Source organism: Venturia canescens, chromosome 2 (genome assembly GCF_019457755.1).
Source record: "Venturia canescens isolate UGA chromosome 2, ASM1945775v1, whole genome shotgun sequence".
Taxonomy (NCBI): Eukaryota; Metazoa; Arthropoda; class Insecta; order Hymenoptera; family Ichneumonidae; genus Venturia; species Venturia canescens.
This window is the reverse complement of record NC_057422.1, coordinates 12,131,129-12,149,551: the sequence shown is the minus strand read 5'-3', so window position 1 is coordinate 12,149,551 and position 18,423 is coordinate 12,131,129. Positions and strand designations below refer to the sequence as shown.

Genomic DNA, 18,423 nt, shown 5'->3' with positions numbered 1-18,423 from the left:
TTAAAATTGGACACGTGTGTCAGTCGAGACCCATCAAAACTCTGTGTAAATTTCAAGACTTTCTTAAGAAAATCGTTTCTGCATGAACTACCTTAAGCATTATTTTTTATTTTATTTCTCTAACTGTTTCTTCAGCTCTATCGCTTTTGTAGTCTGAGTTGAATCAACGTTCGTGGGATATTGCGTACACACGAACAGAGGGCCGCAGGTCTTTCCGTTTCTCGCGGTTTATATTCTCCATTACGTAATGCACACTTCAGGAAACTGGGCGCAGCTCAACCGATTCGATCTTCTCTCACTGCCGCGGCTTTATTTAGCAACGATAAAAATTTCATATTGTGGATCTACCAATATTATGATACGCGCAGCAGTTCTATAACGCGCAGATTATTCGCGCATGCTCGAAGCCACTTTATTTTTGTTCAATAAACACCAGTTGCAAAGGTAGCATAACAAAATGTCACGAAACTTTGAGTTTAGTTCCCATACGATTGAACCGTGGGAATTTTTTATTAAAAAATCAATTCACGCGCTCGGCTTTCGATGAACTTTCATTTTTTCACCTTCGAATTAATCATCGCGATCTCCGAATATCCGAACCTGAAAACTCGACACCCAGGAACCTCTGACGAACCTTCGAATTTACAGAAAGTCAAATTTTATCGTTATCAACGAACCTTTCAAAGAGCCACAATGTCAAAGTCCCCGGATAATCGGCGCAGCAAAACGTTTTGTATCTTTTTTCAAGTGATTTCTTTCCGAGGCCTTTAGCTTCCGAGATGAAGCGAGCGGGAGGCTGAGAGACGTAGAAACGCAGGCTCCCGGAAGAAGCACACAGCATCGTGCGGCTTTTCGCGTCGTCATTGCGGCAAACAGCGGCACATCGGTGCCGCCCGGGATCGGTGGCTTCTTCACCTCGCTCGAACTCTCTGGGTGTGCCCTGCGGCAGCACCAGCACCAGCAGCCCGATTAAATCTCCTTGCGGAGAAGTTATAAACCCGCGCGCGGCGGTTTCGCAGAGATAATCCATGCGAAATACCGCGCTGCTGGACTTATCCAGGCCGTACGCTCTTCCATCAGCTTCCATATGCGAAAGAGAGATCCATGGATCGTACGCGTTGTACAGGCTAGCAGGCTCTTGCGATTCGTAATTAGCGAAAGATGCCGCAGCAAGTTGCGAGAGATGACCGAGCTCGGACGCCGTAGCAACGTGAGCGCATGATCAAAACTCTGCAACAATGGCTCACGGCGCGCTTCAGCCTGCCACGATAAATACGTGGCCGAATCTCAATTTTTCTTTTTTTTTTTCTTTTTTTTTTCAATTATTCCATTTAGTTATTTCATCACACGATTCCTCGTGAAGGATTATTTTTTCACATTTTTTTCTAGGGCTCAGTTTTACTTTGAACGGTGCTGTTGTCTTTTCGTGATTCGTTTCCGCGTCTTCGACTAAAGTATTTAAGGTAGATCGTGCCCGTAGGATGGTGTTTTATGGGTGTCTTAATAGGTCGATTTTTACTTCCTGATAAAAGATATTGTCACTCTAAATTAGTGTCATTTTATTCAAAATTGTAAATAAATTTTTGTCAATTACTTTTTTTACGAATGACATCACAAGCCATTAATTAAACGGGGATCCATCACTGACTCAACCCGAAATTTCGTTCGTCCCTGCCAAAAATACTATAGTTTTTTATGTGAAAAATCGAACTAAAGAGCGCAGAGGGAAAACACAAAGAGAAATGGACGAAGAAAATTTTTTTAATAAAAAGACAGAAGACACAGGAGCAATCCAAGAAGAAACAAAATGCCTAAATAAGCAAATGTAAGTTTATGTACGAGTGCTCATTACCAATTTCGTTCAATCTTTAACTTAAGGAGTTTCGGTACAGGCGATACAATATGTTGCCATGCTAAACCAGGCTAAAAACATAAAAAATTTCAAAAAATTCAAAATTTTATAAAATTTTGTCAACATATTCTTAAGTGCCAAATTTGATAACACAAATTTTTTAAGATTTTTCTTTTGCACAGTTATTGAGTAATTGGTCATTAAAGTTCACGTGTATAAGCATAGCGTTTCCATATACATAGGTATACATTCCGGGCATAAGAAATCTGCTTTAATGCGCATATAATTACTCGATAACTAAGTAGAAGAAAATTTTGAAAAAATTTGTGTTTTTGCACTTGATGTTGAAGAACATTATCACCAAATTTCATCAATTTCTCGAATCGTCTCGAATTTTTTACCAAACTTTCATTACATACTTTATCGTTATTGTGTATTTTTTCATAAACTTCGTAATAAGCGTCCATCGTTATGAGGAAAGATAAACGATTTTTTACTGCATGGTCCCAATGACCCTGTGTATTTTCCTTCATATTTAAACAGCTTCATCTCAAAACCCTTTAAAATTTGATATGCGTGTCAGTCGACTACTCAGTTAAACTCTGCGTAAATTTCAAGACTTTCTTTAAAAAATCGTTCCGTGCATGAACCACCTTAAGATGATGGATCGGTCGGTAATCACGCCTCGAATTTTTGAAATTGAAACTCTTTGACATCGTTCGTCCGATTAAAATAATAAAAATGTCATCGTACGCAGCACGATCGCAAAAATCCGATGACATTTTTATTTTTTCGATCAGACGAACGATGTGGAAAAAATTCCACTCACGGTTGTGATTACCGACTGATCCATCATCTTAAGAGTCATGAAGCGACGGCATACGTAGCGCCAAGTGCCCGAAAATCAAACTAAAATCCGTTTCTACCGTATTTCGTCGCGAATATAAGGATTACGCGAGTACTAAAAATACTTAAAAATGTGATTTTATTCGTCGATTCCGGCTGTCGTCCGTATATATTCGGACGCCAGATTTTTCTCATCAACGCAACGAGAATAAATGAAAATAAGAAACAGGTGCGTACGCCATGTCACCTTCTACGCCGGTTACAAAGATTATTTTGTCGCAAATAGTACACAGATTCGTCACAACCGAAGAGACCAGAGCCGGATTCACGCCAGTTTGCTGCTCATTACGAAATTCATTGGCCGCCATTTAAATAAAAACTCACTGAGAAATCCGGCAAAATATACGCGAGACGTCTGACATTTGACAGCGACCGTATTTACTGCATATAAAAATACTGCGCTGCGAGAGGGGCGCCACCATCGATTTTGAGTTGGTCACGTGAGCTCAATGACTCTTAAATTGCTTGGTTCAATCAGGGTTTGTCTCGTTCTCCTTACGATCTTTTGTCCTCGCCGGATCTTTCACCGGTTCCGAGGCTCACGTGTGACGACGCGCAGCCATCAATTATCGCAGCAGACATGCAGAAACTTTCGAATAATGATAATCAAAGCGATGAATGATGCTCCATGCACAGGTCTGCGTGAACCTCATTCGCAAAGTTTTCGAGCTCCCGCTTCAATCGCGCGGTCCCCTTTTTCGCGCACAAACGCAGCTCCGACGCCCGTGAAAAACACTCCGGAATGAGTTTTCCCATAAAAATCGTTTTCCGGGTCGCCTATGACGAGTGGAATCGAATTGTCCATGTGAACGGACGTATACAAATATACACAAAAGTATAAATTGACCGAGGCGAGTGGAGGGGGCGAACTGACGGGCTGACTCGTCCATTCAGAGCGTCCGTCATCTCCCTTTTTTTCTTATAATTAATTATACACATTCTGCCAACATAAAAGGAGATACGAAACGATCGAGCTCGTCAGTAATTATGAATAAGCACATATCGGATCATACTTTACGAGCGTTTTCATGATAATCCTCATGAAATGTAACGCAACTTTTGCAACGCACTTTTATATCCTAACTCGAACGAGTAGAATCGCGGGGAGAAATTCTCCGTGACTCCGCGTGAGAATTGGGATAATATCCTGGAGGCTATTGCTCCGCCTGCCCGTGCTTCTTCCAGCGCTGGCGTGCAGCCTTTGCATCTTAATAACGCGTCTACGACGACACCGGGAGTCTCGAACCGTTCGATTTATCAGCGCCTATGCACTAGTTTCCGAATAGTTCAAAATCAGGAGTGGAACAATGATGAGATCGGGTAAGCGCTCGTTCGATATTATTTCTGCTGGCTTATTCTGCCTGAGAGACTTCTGAGCTTTTGAGAAAAATACAAATTACACGGTGCTCTCCTCTCATCAGGGAGCAACGTTTATCTTTTCTTTTCCTCGAAGTATATCAAGCCTCCGTGAGAAAAGTGTGAATCTGCTTTCCAACTGTCTACATCTCAGGCATCTGACTCGTGCAACTTTTTAATAAATAATTGAACATTTTCTAATCAAGGAAAAACCTTCATTTGGGGTGAGGAAGAAAAATAAAAACTAGGAAGCCCGGAGTACTTTGGATTCTTTGATTATTCTGCGATGAAGCGATGGGTCACGAGCTTCTGGACACCGAAATGTGGTGGGAAAATGTTCGTGGGCTTTGTAACGTGTAAACGTTGGAGTTTTAGGTGTTTTTTTGTTCATTTTATAAATAAAAATTGGTTGGATGGATTTAAATAAAAGGTTGTACAAACATTTTTTTATTTATTTTTTTCATTGTATTTTTTTGTACAATGGTGCCTTGCAAATGGCACCCCTTGAATCGGCGTTGACAGCGAATCTCAAAAATGGAACATCTCAGGTCAATCAATCGGAAAGTTTCTTAAAATATGTGCTATTAGCTATCGCATGACGTATAGGCGATTTTCAAAATGTCGTTCAGGAACAAAAATGGCGACCATTGAAGAAAAAAGTCACAATTTTCGTGGATTTCTCAGTAGAAAATTGTTTATAAAAGAGAAAAAAATAAAGTTATCAAAAAGCAGCAACGTCATGCCGAAAACATACGGTTTCCTTGCAAAATTTAAATTGAGTCAAGTCCCTGGTATAAAAATTCTTTCCGTTTTGCTGTCAACGCCGATTCAAGGGTTGCCATTTTCAACCTTTGTGCAAAAATATACGATTAAAAAAAATAAAAAAATTTCAGTACTTCCGAGTGTGTAAAAGATGAGTACAAGCTTTCATGCAAATCCATCCAACCAATTTTTAATTTTTATTGATAAAACAAACAAAGAAACACCTAAAATTCCAACGTCTACACTGTTCGCATGGCCCTGAAACATGGGATCAAGACAAAATTGGTTTCCGCACCAAAAGTACATTTTCGCGAGTCGATCGGTCCACCTTTATTTAATGGAAAGCATCATCCCGAGCACATTTCACAATGACGCAGAATACGATTGTTTGGAAACAAAATATAATACCGCGGCAATATTTTCAGTGAAACCGCGGTTCGCGCGGTCTGGCATTGTCCGACGAACGATCAGTATTCAGCTCGAGCTCGGCTCGTCCGTTGTACGGTGCTTGTACGCGAGGAATACGTGGACGCGTGAGAGGCCTGCTTCAACAGTGCGCAAAGTGCGTGGCAACGTGCGTGCGTGCGTTTCGTGTGATTTCGCGACGGCCCCAAAGGTCGAAGAATAATGCGCAACCAATTGCCAATAGCGGGTGGTATCCGAATCAAAATCGAGTGCTACACACCGCGCTGCGCAGACTCGCACAGAGGCTGCTCGAATCACGCAATTTGATAGTGTTTCGGGGTAACCGGAAACGAACAGAGGAGCTTGTTTTTCCATAATTATATGCAGGATCAAACTACTTTGGTAATTCGACCGAGCCCGCTGCTGCACTTTGCTGCATAGTTTCCTGTTCAACAATCAGAGCGATAAAGCGATCACCGTTGTTTCGCGCCTGCTGCTACGAAGAACATGAGAACGAAAGTAGCTTCCAAAGTTCGATAAAACGAGAGTGGCTATACAAATTTTCTTTCACGTCATTTTTTAACCCTCCGCGGTCACACATTCTAGAACGCAACTGTGTTTAAGGGGGGTGGATCGCGACATCAAAATAATCAGAATTTGATCGAATTCGGTGATAAGATTCTTTGGCATCGAGTACAGAAATACAATTTATTTCAAATTTTTGTACCACATGGTTATCGAATAATTGAGCGTTAAATCGAAATTCTCATGCACGAGATGTATAACTGTTAAACTCTATGCTTATACACGTGAAACAATCACTCGAGAGCTGTGTGGTAGAAAAATCTAAAAAAATTTATGTCGTATATTTTTAAAGAATAAATTTACCAAATTTTATGAAATTCTTATCATTTTGAAATTCTTCATATTTTTAACATTGTTTAGCATGGCAACATTGTATCGTCGCGATCCACCCTCCTTAAACGGTTACTGCGTTGTCAGCAGCGTTCCGAACGAGACATAAAAATTCAGGATATTAATTTGAACGTTTCCGAACAAGAATATCGGGGAGAAAAATTATTATCCAATTTTCAAATTGGAGTAAAAAAATCAGGAACGAGTCCACGTTTAAGAAAAAACATTTTTTTACGAAAAAAATCATCACTCTGGAAATGGTTTAACCAGCTTCCCCGGGCGCTGATTATTTCTAATTCCTAGGGGTCGTTCTGACCCTCGGTGAGCACGGAGGGTCAATTGCTCGAGATGTCAACATGAAAATTCGAAAATCAGTGACCAAAGTAATGATTAAAAGAAAAATTTGATTTTTTGCTCCTAATAAATGGAACTTGGTCCTCGCTCAGTAAACGTTTTACTTTTTTTAGAGTCTTTCTCCGTTCCAACAACCTTTTGGCGTTAATTTTCAACTGGAAGAATAACCGTTGCCCTTTTGAGGTACCCTCGCGATGAATAAACTCATCGCGCATTTTGAAAGGTTCGTACGTTATTTCCTCCGGACTTTTTTCCCACAATTTCCCATACGAAATATATAAACGGAGACGTGCACAGCGATATATTGGCACATTTGGCTGTTATGCACGCTTGGAAGTACGCGCAAGCTCCGCGCGATCAGAGGCTTACGTAATCCCTTTCCCATTTACGGATTCTCGTAGAGCAATCGCGAGTAAAAGGATTCGCTGTAGACACAGCAAGAAGCGCGCGCTCGGGCGGACGCTTGCTATCCTCCTCGGTGTACCCTTCATAGGTCACCAGACGGCCGAGATACCGCACCGCCATCAGCTATTACCTACCGTTTGCTTCGAGCTAACTTCACGTATCGCAAGAAGGTGCATCGCGGGCGTGAACTCTCCGCTTATATTCACTCCCGAACAGGGCAGAGAAAAAAGGATCCCGCTTGATCGCGCGGAGGAAGAACCGTTGCGAGACCTCGTGAGCTACCGCGATACCTTTTCAATGCATGCCACGGATATGTGTGAGACCGAGACGGAAAACGGGAAAAATAAGCAGCGAGCCAAGAGCAACATGGGAAGCTTTTGATTTGCAATTTGCTAGGAGGCGCAAGTCATTAAGTTTGCATTAATATTCGAAATTGTTTAAGTACGGGGGGGTCAACGATTTAAATCGTCTTGATTCAGTGGGCCCTTAATGGGCGTTGAACTGCTATCATCAACGTGGTCCAAAATCGCTTGTGAAGCGAGCCATTTTATTTTTCTGAACTTCCTGGGAGCAGTCATTTTATGAATTTATTCCAAAGTGTTTTCTACTAATGAAAGCTTGTGTGATCGAGCGAGAGTGTAAAGTCAGGCTTCCAAAATTTCTGAGTGATTTAAGGTAATTCTCTTTCTGCCATTTTTCCAACTTCTATCGTTAATATCTCTTTTAGGTAGTTCATGCAGAAACGATTTTCTTAAGAAAGTCTTGAAATTTACACAGAATTTTGATGGGTCTCGACTGACACACGTGTCCAATTTTAAAGGGTTCGTCTTATTCGTTATTTAGATAAACGTGCTTAAATATGAAGAGAAATACACAGGGTCATAGGGACTGTGCAGTAAAAAATCGTTTATCTTTCCACTTAACGAACGAACGCTTCTTACGAAGTTTATGAAAAAATACACAACGACGATAAAGTATATAACGAAGGTTTGGGAAAAAATTTAAGACAATTGTCTTTCTAGTAATAAAAATATATTAAGTTGAAGATTGAACGAAATTGGTAATGAGCACTTGTACATAAACTTAGATTTGCTTATTTCAGCATTTTGCTTCTTCTTGGCTTGGGCCATTCCTGCCATAGCCTTCTGTCTTTTTGTTAACACTTTTTTTCTCGACCCTTTGTGTTTTTCCTAAAGCAATTTTTGACATGAAAAACTATAGTATTTTAGCCAGGGACGAACGAAATTTCGGGTTCAGTTAGTGATGGGTCCCCGATTAATTAATGGCTTGTAATTTCATTCGCCAAATGATAAGTTGAAAAAATTTATTTAGAGTTTCGAATTAATAACTCTGACATCAATTTAAAGCGATTATATCTTTAATTAAGAAGTAAAAATCGATTCAATCTGGACACCTATAAAATACGAGCCTTCGCACATAATCTATCTTAAGCACTCGGTAACCCTTTACTTTTATGATCGCTATGAATTCCTTAAATTTTTTTCTATCTGTGAGCCAGTTTGTATCAGGAATTTATAATGATTTAGAATATGAATTATTGAACAGAAATGTAGTGATGATGAAATCTCCATCGGCTCTGTATAAATTTAACGATTTTGAAGTTTGAATTCTTTATTAAATGTTCGATCACCTGACCTGAAATTTCGCCAATCTATTCGTATACACTTTTACTTTACTGTGTAATTTAAAATCAGTTATTTGTAGAATATTCGGGTCCGTGATCGAAATACCTTAAAAACTCTCGTCATTAAACTCCGTTGAAATGATTTTCCTCAAAGCAGCAAATTTTTTTTTCTAACGTTTCATTCGAGACTGTTAAAAACTCATCAGCTTTTTATGAACAAAAAGTACACCGGGAGGAGAAACAAGTAGGGGGAAAGACTTTTTTGCTACGCTTTTGTTGTCCCCGTTATTTGAGTACAAAACCAATAATCGTCATGAAAGTTATTACAAATAGTTACAGCAAATTGAACTCTCGGAAAAGAAATGTAAAATAAAAAGGCGAGAGGCGCAATAGCCGTTTCCGGTTTCACGACTCACGACGACTCAAGATGAGAAGGATATTCTCTGTTATGTCATCGAGGAAACTGTCGCGTTCTCCAGCTCCAACGTCAACTCCCCATGTATATATCAGAGATCCAAGAGCGAATGAGCTTAGAGACTGGAACGTCCGTCGCCAAGCATATTATACGCTCGTTCTTCGCATGTATGTGTATCCGTGTACGCCTACGAAATAACCTTTACGGAAGGCAAAAGAAGGTGCGCTCCATCGCATTCAACAGCATGGCATATACGCGAGCTACTAATATAATACCGGGTATCCATACTCCGCTACCAGAATATGCGAGCTCACGATTCTTTGTACAGTTTCATCTCACATAAATCAAATTTCTCAACTACCTGGATATATCAACGACTATTTTTTTTATCAATGTTATTCTTGACTTTTCATGCGATATTTTTTTCATTCGATGCATCGTCCTATTAGGTAATGAAGTTTGAACAGTTTTCCAGTATTTGTAAAAACTTATCGTCAACTCGAAGGATTTTCAGAAGTTTCGCTGGTTTCACAAGCCTGTGAATGGGCAGTTTGAGTTTTTTGTCAATGTAAACTAATGAAATTTTTGTCCCGTCGCTTGTTAAGTACATTTCTGAAAAGCTGTGATGAACGTATCCCAAAAAACTGCCCCGTTGACAGTGACTTATTAAGGTAGTTCATGCGCGAAACGATTTTCTTAAGAAAGTCTTGAAATTTACACAGAGTTTAAATGAGTAGTCGACTGACACGCTTATCAAATTTTTAAGGGTTCGTCTCATCGTTTATTTAGATAAACGTGCTTTTAAATATGAAGAAAAATACACAGGATCATAGGGACTGTGCAGTAAAAAGTCGTTCATCTTTCCATATAACGATTGAACGCTTCTTACGAAGTTTATGAAAAAGTACACAATAACAATGAAGTATATAGTGAAGGTTTGAGAAAAAATTCGAGACAATTATCTTACTAGTAATAAAAATATATTGCGTTAAAGATTGGACGAAATTGGTAAAATGAGCACTCGTAAGCTCACATTTGCTTGTTTCGGCATTTTGTTTCTTCTTGGTTTGGCCCATTCTTGTCACTGTCTTCTGTCTTTTTTTTATTTTATTATTACTTTATTTTATTATTTATTGTTATTTTATTTATTATTAATATTATTATATAAGTATTATTTTATTAATACTTTTTTCTCGATCCATTTCACGTTGTGTCTTCCCTTTGTGCTCTCTAATGCGATTTTTTAAGTAAAAAACTATAGTATTTTAGCCAGGGACGAATGAAATTTCGGATTCGGTCAGTGATGGATCCCCGTTTAATTATTGGCTTGTGATTTCATTCATAAAAAACTAATTGACAAAAATTTATTTACAATTTTGAATAAAATGACATTAATTTAGAGTGATAATATCTTCAATCAGGAAGTAAACATTGACCCAATTTAGACACCCGTAAAATACGATCCTACAGGCATGATCTACCTTAAAGATATTACGAGCCTTCGGGAATGTGAAAATATCGAAGAAGCTTAAAAACAGCAGACAAGCAGCTGTCGTGGGATCGGACATCCAGTGATTATGATTGATCACAAAATGGTGAGTATATTCAGCAAATATTTTCGAATTCCAGTCACTTTTCGTCTACACAACGCTGGCTAAACTCGAGCCAGTTGATCGATCAGATAACGATCACGAAGGAGGATAACAAGCAGCGTTTTTTGAGATTGGACTTCAATGTTACGTTATTTTTTTCTGTTTTCCTGCCAACGTCATTGAAAAACGTTATTCAGAGTATTTCCGATGATCACCGATCAGAAAAAAACTTGTGACGGACAGAAAGAATCACAGATTTTGTCAAAATATATTTGCATTTGAACTCTCATATCAGAATCTTCAAAAGAATTAATAAACAAGTTGACTCTTGTCAATGTTTCTTGGTTTGGAAGCTTCGGCTCGAGCTCCAGAATTCATGTCCTCAGCGTAGCCACCGAGATCGTTGCTCGAACTCTTAAAGCGTCGTACCGAGATCCAGAGACATTTTTTACAAAATAAGAAAAGCCTGAAACAATGAAATTACACAAGAAGAGATCCACAGCGAGTTGAACCTTCCATAGAAAATAATTGGCAACATTGTGACGTAGGCTACCACGAAATGACGACAAAGTCCCTGTTTTTTTAAGGTAGAAATATCCGCGGTGCTATTTTCTTGTCGTTATGGGAGCTTGGACTGTGGCCAATGGTCCGGAACACTTTTGTAGGCATACTCGTCGGTCGGTGGGCAGCCCAGCTCTACGGCTCTCCCCGGAGTCTCGCGGCTTCGACTTCCGTGTGACCGGGAGGCCCCGAGGGCCAAACAGCCCGAGCGCTTGCGACACGACCAATTTCCTCGATTTTAATTGCCGACTCTGGCGTATCGGCCGGAGCTAGTCTGCTAGTCGGTTGGATACGCTACGTGTGTTGTGCATACGTTTGTGTATATACGAGTGTAAGAACGTGTACTACGCGGAGGAACGTGGGGCACCTTCGGCACTCGGACGAACTGTGCACATCACGTTTTGCTCGATTCAGCTTGGCCCCTGCGGTGGCTCGCGCACTTCTTGCCATGTTAGGCCATAACGGTATCCAAGGATCCCTTCTCGGTTTCTCTCTTTCAAGAGTTGCTGCTGCTTCTGATTTTGCTGCTGGGCGCGCTTCCACCCAGAGATCGGTGGGCTACCGATCCTCCCCGTTCCCCTTCACATTTCTCCGCCTTCGCCACTTCCTTAATCTCCATTTCTCCCTCCTCCCTCTTCATCTTTATTTCTTCATATTCTTTCAGCTCTTTCCTGCTCACTTATTCTCCTCCTCTGTCTCACTATATTCATACATTTCTTTTTATTTTTTATTCAATTTTAAGTTAGTTTTATATTTCATACGCATATTGTATTGCGCATTATCCAAGATCTGGTTTATTGTGACCGGACGCGCAGAGACTTTTATAGCAAAAATTACTGTTTTTATAGCAACGGCGGACACCATATCGATATTACAATAACAATCGCTACAGAGTGTGTCCACAGTCCATAGTAAATGACGCGCTGTACTGTATAAAAAATGTACACCGAGCGAAATTTGATTAAAAATGTAGTAAATGATGGAATGATTTGATGAAAATTTAGGAAATAACATGGCAATCGTTTCTCTGTGCTATTCGAAAAATTGCATAATTTCGTATTTTCCTTTTTACTGCACTGAATTTTGCTCGGTGACATAGCAAAACTCATGCGCCCACCCAATCACACGAGGCGTTGCGAGTATACGAAAATCAACTAGTGGCACATGGTGAAATTCCAAGGAATCGCTTCGTTCATAAGGGGACTCTGTCAAGTTAATCTTTGTCGAAAAGAAAATTTCCTTCCTTTCGGGCGGTGCGACTGAGCAATACAAAAATTTCCGACAGTTCACCAATTTGTCCAGTCGAATCCACCAATTTTACACCGATACATCGTTCGACCTAAGATTGTCACAGACCTAAATTTTGCCTGTCGGACCCAGTAAAATTTGAGAGAACTGCTTTCGGCATCAAAATTACTATGCACTTTGGTGGAATGTAATATAGTGGCGATGTAGAACAGCGCTGCTACAAAACATAGAACATTTTTCTGTGTATTCATCCGAAATATTCGTATTAAAGTCTCTCCGTGCGAGCTGAATTTTTTTTACCAATTGCCTAACAGGTCTCGAAGCCAAGTAAAATATCATCCTCGTCATCATCATCTCTCTCTCTCCCTCTCCACGGTTCTCGGCCCCGTCCCACCGATTCCTCCCTCATCTTTTTCCCCTCGCAAAACCGCGTCTCTTCTCCCTTCGCGTATTTTCGTGGAGGCGCACAGTAGCGCGAGCGAAATCTCGCATGCCGATTGTCAGTGCGCAAGGACCCGCCGATTTCCCGTTACTGCGGCGCACTACTGTAACCACCTCTTACCTGGCAATTACCGTTGACGCAATACACAGCCGCGCGCGCTTTCCGAAGAGAGTCATCCACTTCCCCGCCTGCTCCTGCTGCCGCTGCGCTCCCTCGAGATCGCTCTCCGCGCTTTCACTCGGTCTCTCAACTCCACAGAATCAACGAGTCTCATTTTATCGATCGCTCTCCCGAAACAAAGCATCCGCGGAGGTACTCCGGTGATGGACAAACATTTTTTGCGAGGTTTCGTAATATTGACGCGGTGGGGAGCATCTTACGCTATGGATTTTAAAAACTATCGAAATGCTGCAGATTTTCGGGAGACACAGAGATTCTACGGTGCGCTATTGTTAGTGTAGTTCCTTAATTACATTGACATTACGTTCGAGCGGCCTCGATGTTTCGCCCCATTGATGTAACCCCGAGTAGGAATTTTCTTCTCATTATTAAGGGATTCGTACCCACTATTTCTCTCCTTCCTCCTTTCCCCGTTGAGTTTTTATGTCTCGCGGATTGGATATTTATCTGAAGCTTCGATCGCGAGCAAGCACGCCATTTCCGGTTGCTCGCCGTCCCCGTTTTTTCGGCGTAATTTATGTGCCCGGCGATACGCGTCCCGCCTCTCAAAATGTCCTGAAAGCCCGCAAGAAACGGGATGGACATGGCGCGCGTTCAGCCGCGATGTTATACGACGCCGATATTTGCTGATGATCGCCGTGCACGCACTGCTACTGCTCGACGTCCTCGTTCGCTATTAATTGCATTACGGAGCTCGGAGCGAGTGAAAACTATGACGAGAGCAAGATTTTTACGCGAATTTACCAACCTGCTTGAGTGTTAATCCAAATTTTCTCAATCCTTTAAAAAAGATCACGTGACTCAAAAAGCAACTGAACTTTTTTGCTCTTTCGATGATCAAAGAAACGATTATAATTTATTCTCGCAATTATTCAAATTATGTGTAACTTATTTTTTCAGATTGATCAATTTTTAATGTAATGATAACGGTTTGAATACTTTCGTAGTTAAATTTTCAAGTAAAATTTGACAACAGCCATTTTCTATTTATGTGCATATGCTATATTTTAAAGCAGCTGGCTCATGGTGTTGTCAAAAACCGTTTATGTCGTTATAACTCGTTAACCTCAAATTTGTGTTTTTCTTTTAATATTCCAAAGTCATTTTCACCAGTAGCAAGGCTTTCTCGAAGGTTCATTGATATCTAAAAACATTATATTTTCTTATTCTCGTTTTTGGCTCTTTAAAGTTGGGAGGATCCTGTTTCATTAAATCGAAATCGTCGCACAGGAAGAGTGCCTGCCATAAGAGCTTGTGTATAACCCTTAAAAAATGTGATTTTCGTGAATCCTTTTCTCGACAACTGGACGGTAGATCCTATAACAATTCCGGGAATAGATGCCCGCTGTGTATTTCTAGCATGTTTCCAAATTTCAAATCTTAAATTTGGAGTTTTCGATTTCCATTAGATTCGCGTGGACTTAAAAATCATTTGGTCTTCGCTGATTGAAAAATTAAAAAACAAAAGTAGAAACTGGCAATAAACTTTATCGAATAAACATATGGAAATTCTTGAGGATCTATATAATTGATAAATCCTGAAAAACTGGAAATCCTGGCGAAGATAATGCTCGCCTTCGAACGGGTGGATTTTTGGAAGCGTGACGTAGGAACATCTCACGTCCGAAAAATGTATTTTTGTCACGTAACGACGTCGATTACCGTACGGCTTTGTCTCGTAAATAATACGAGCCCCTGCTTATCGCGCTGGGCGAAAGATATAAGAAAAACGGTTACAATATAATGCATACACGGACGGTAATCTTGAATAATTGAAATGTGACAACTCGCGGACTGTACGTGTGAACAAGCAAAATGCACAGCGACACATCGCGTCCGATTGCGTGTACCGTATATGCAAGAGCTTTACATGACATTGTTATTATGTTCATGCGACACCTCTTCGTGACTGGAGGCATAATGTGCGAAAGACATAAACGCTCGTTGCCCCTTCCCGGGCCGCAAGTTGTTACGATTGGCCTCTTTCGGTGCTGGCATTTCACAAGCCCAGTTTTCCTAGTTTTGGGTTTCCTTGACGAATCGACGATGCGGTAATTGAAAGAAATTTGTTGGAGTGAGAATCGACGGTGGGGAAATGGGGGTCGCGTGTCAAGTTTTACCGTGCAACGACAAAAAATTAGCAATCAGAGTTGATACGAAGACGAACGAGGACGAGAATAGAAAGCGAATTGTATGAAGAGTTTTTCAATTAAATGGAATCGAATGAAAACTTTCTAATTGAAAGGAAAAACTATTTCATTGGAATCCAAATGCAAACGTATTCAGAACTCGGGCTGCTGACGATTCTTCTAAAACTTTGAATACACCATTCGTCAGGGAACAAAGTGAGGTTGTGTGGGCGAACTCCAGAAGTACAGACCATCGCTCTAAATAAACTCTAAAACCCAGAGAACAAGAAAGTAAACAGAAAAAATGTTTGCTCAACGAAAAACTATGAGAAACTATGAATAATCTAGAAATGTGTGGAAATATCTGTGACCAGAATCGCCAGAAACCCAAGCAATTTAAGGTAGATCGGGCCCGAAGGATCGTATTTTTTGGGTGTCCAAATTGAATCGACTTTTACTCCCTAATCAAAGATATAATCACTTTAAATTAATGTCAGAGTTACTAATACGAAATTGTAAATAGATTTTTTCAACTTATCTTTTGGCGAATGAAATTACAAGCCATTAATTAATCCATCACTAACTAAACCCGAAATTTCGTCCCTGGCTAAAACACTATTTTTCATGTAAAAAATCAGTTTAGAGAGCGCAAAGGGAAATGGATCAAGAAAAAAATATTAATAAAGAGACAGAAAGTTGTGACAGGAATGGCGAGCCAAGCCAAGAAGAAACAAAGTGCCGAAATAAGCAAACGTGAGCAGGTTATACGAGTGCTCATTACCAATTTCGTTCAATCTTCAACTTAATATATTTTTATTACTAGTAAGACAGTTGTCTCGAATTTTTTTCCAAACCCTTTAAAATTGGATACTCGTATGAGTCGACAACCCATTTGAGCCGTGTTCAAATTTCAAGACTTTCTTAAGAAAATCGTTTCGTGCATAAACTACCTTAATCATTGTTCAACGCTTTTTTCAAATCCTGGACCGCAAATTCGATAATCTGTGTCTCGTTTTCCCATTGATTTCTCGCTTTCCCCACCGCTATGGAAAAGCCTGCCCCAAGTTCCGGTGCAATGAGGAAGTTTCATCGTTTTTTGGTGCACCAATCAAAGTGCTACTGTCCATATAAAGAAACCATGAAAACATAAATGAAGCAACGAATGATGTTCGAATGGTCGACCGATCCCGGAATCGCCGTTGAGACATCCGCCAGCCATTATTTATTAGCAGAGGAGATGAAAAATTGGAATTCCTATCGCGGGGAGGCGATCGGGTTTAGCCTACGAGGTTCGTCGTCGCGTTGGCGGATGTAGTGAGGTCGGATGGAGGTCGTTCACAGGGTTTGTCGAAGTCGCGCGCGCCACACCCAGCAGATATTGGAGAACGGAGCACCTGACATGCCTAAGAATAATCGAAGGAAGAAGTCGCTGAAATATAGAGGCGGAGACGACGGCGAGAGGACGGCCGGGAGAGGGGGGAGGCAAATGACAGGAGAATCGAACCTGAACGACAATGCTCGTCGTTAAGGAAAGTGACAGAGCGAACCGTATTGGCGGGTTGTGTCCCAGCTATTTCTACGTTTACATTACACATGCTCCGAGAATAAACGTATGTGACCAGGCGTAATTTATATATACATGCGTACATTCGTCTGTATACGTAGCTACGAATCCAAATCACGTGCAGAACGCTCTTGTAATACTTGGAACGGGACGACCCACCCGGCATATGTTTAGCAAATTACGGGAGCGTCTTCTGCTGCTTCGCCCTAATGCTGGAACAAGACGAATGTGCGGAAAGAACGGCGGGGGGGAATATATAAAAGTTATTGGCAAATGCGGTATCTGCGCGGTTAATCCTTAATGGGTCACGCATCGGCAATTCTGTTTGCGAATCATCCGGGTGTTGACTCCGTTCTGGATAAAACTCGAGCAAAAATGATCCGTTTTCTATTGACCGTTCGCGGGGTACTGAGAGGAAGACCAGACGCTGCTGTGATAAGAGTCACTTTGGGCTAATGTCACCCGGACACGTGATTGGCTCTCATTGATTTTCGATGAAACTTTACAGCAGGGCGTCGTCAATGCGCTCTTAAAAATGTGAAGATTTCCTCAGTCCGTGAATATTAGCAGGAACCTTCAAGACGAAGCTGTACACGCGCTTTTTTCAAAATTTTCATCGCCTTTTGTCAAGTCTCGCGGAGGCTTTAACTCGGGAGAACAAAATTAGTTTTGTGGCAGCACGAAACTACTCTTTTTCCGCGCTTCGGCTTTCTCTCAGTTTCAATGGCACTTCAAAAAGCTGCATATCGCGACGCTCCCTTTTTTGCTGAGTTCTCGCACTCGTTGTGGAAACTCCCGAGAAAATTAAACCTCGCGCACAATCTCTTGGACTCGAAGATTCATTCGACGATAGAACTAGACATTTTTTTATACGGAGATAATGAAATTTGAAAAATTACCGTCGAGTAACGACAGTGCCGTGACGAGCTGCAATTCATGACATTATCATGGGAAAGAAATTGAATTTTTCCATTAAAAAAATAATATACGTTTTTATATGCTACGAAATTCGGAAAGGAGTGATCGATATCTTCCTTAGGGCCAGGACATTTTACCGCGATGGACCGTAAAATTCACTAGACGTTTTATAAACTTTAGTATACGTAATAATATTTACTATTATAAAACTAAAAATTACGCAAAATATTGAAAATTTCACAGTGCGTTACTGCACGAGGAAAACGGATTCGTTTTGTGTAAGGAATATATTATTTTTCAGGAATTTTCAAAGTGCTCAGCCACCGATTACAAACAACATAGTATTTTTTGAATTTTCCAATTTTTCCTCCCTTCGATTCTAAACAGCTTTATAATGTGGATAGCAAAAAGTAATGCACGTCCGAGAACTATACTTCGCGTTTCGTTTTCGGGTGTTATTCGTCGTGTCAGACTAGCACTTACTGATGAGTGGAAATGTATTGCGAATCGCAAATTTTTGACTGTCAGCATAATAAATTCTATGATAAATACACGAATATACACCAAATACATTTTACCATAAAAGTAGTTTTTTTTCAGGGTTGCCGGAGCATACTTTACAATATAAACATTTGACGTGAGTGAAAACATTTTTTACTATGCTTATAGAGAAAAAGAGTCTTGAGTCTTTTGAATCAAAGGCATGGGTATTGGTCTTTTTTATTGTTATTATTTATTGTTGTTGTTATTACTGCTCTTCGAATTAATGGTGCA

At 40.5% G+C, this 18,423-nt stretch overlaps 1 long non-coding RNA gene across 1 annotated transcript; it reads left to right on the top strand.

Moving 5' to 3' along the window:
• The first annotated feature begins 5,384 nt into the window (after positions 1-5,384).
• On the top strand, positions 5,385-18,291 carry LOC122406130 (uncharacterized). Its single transcript, XR_006259921.1, has 4 exons — positions 5,385-5,683; positions 6,287-6,579; positions 6,664-6,773; positions 18,250-18,291. It is a non-coding gene; the product is annotated as an uncharacterized lncRNA (long non-coding RNA).
• The last annotated feature ends 132 nt before the right edge of the window (positions 18,292-18,423 follow it).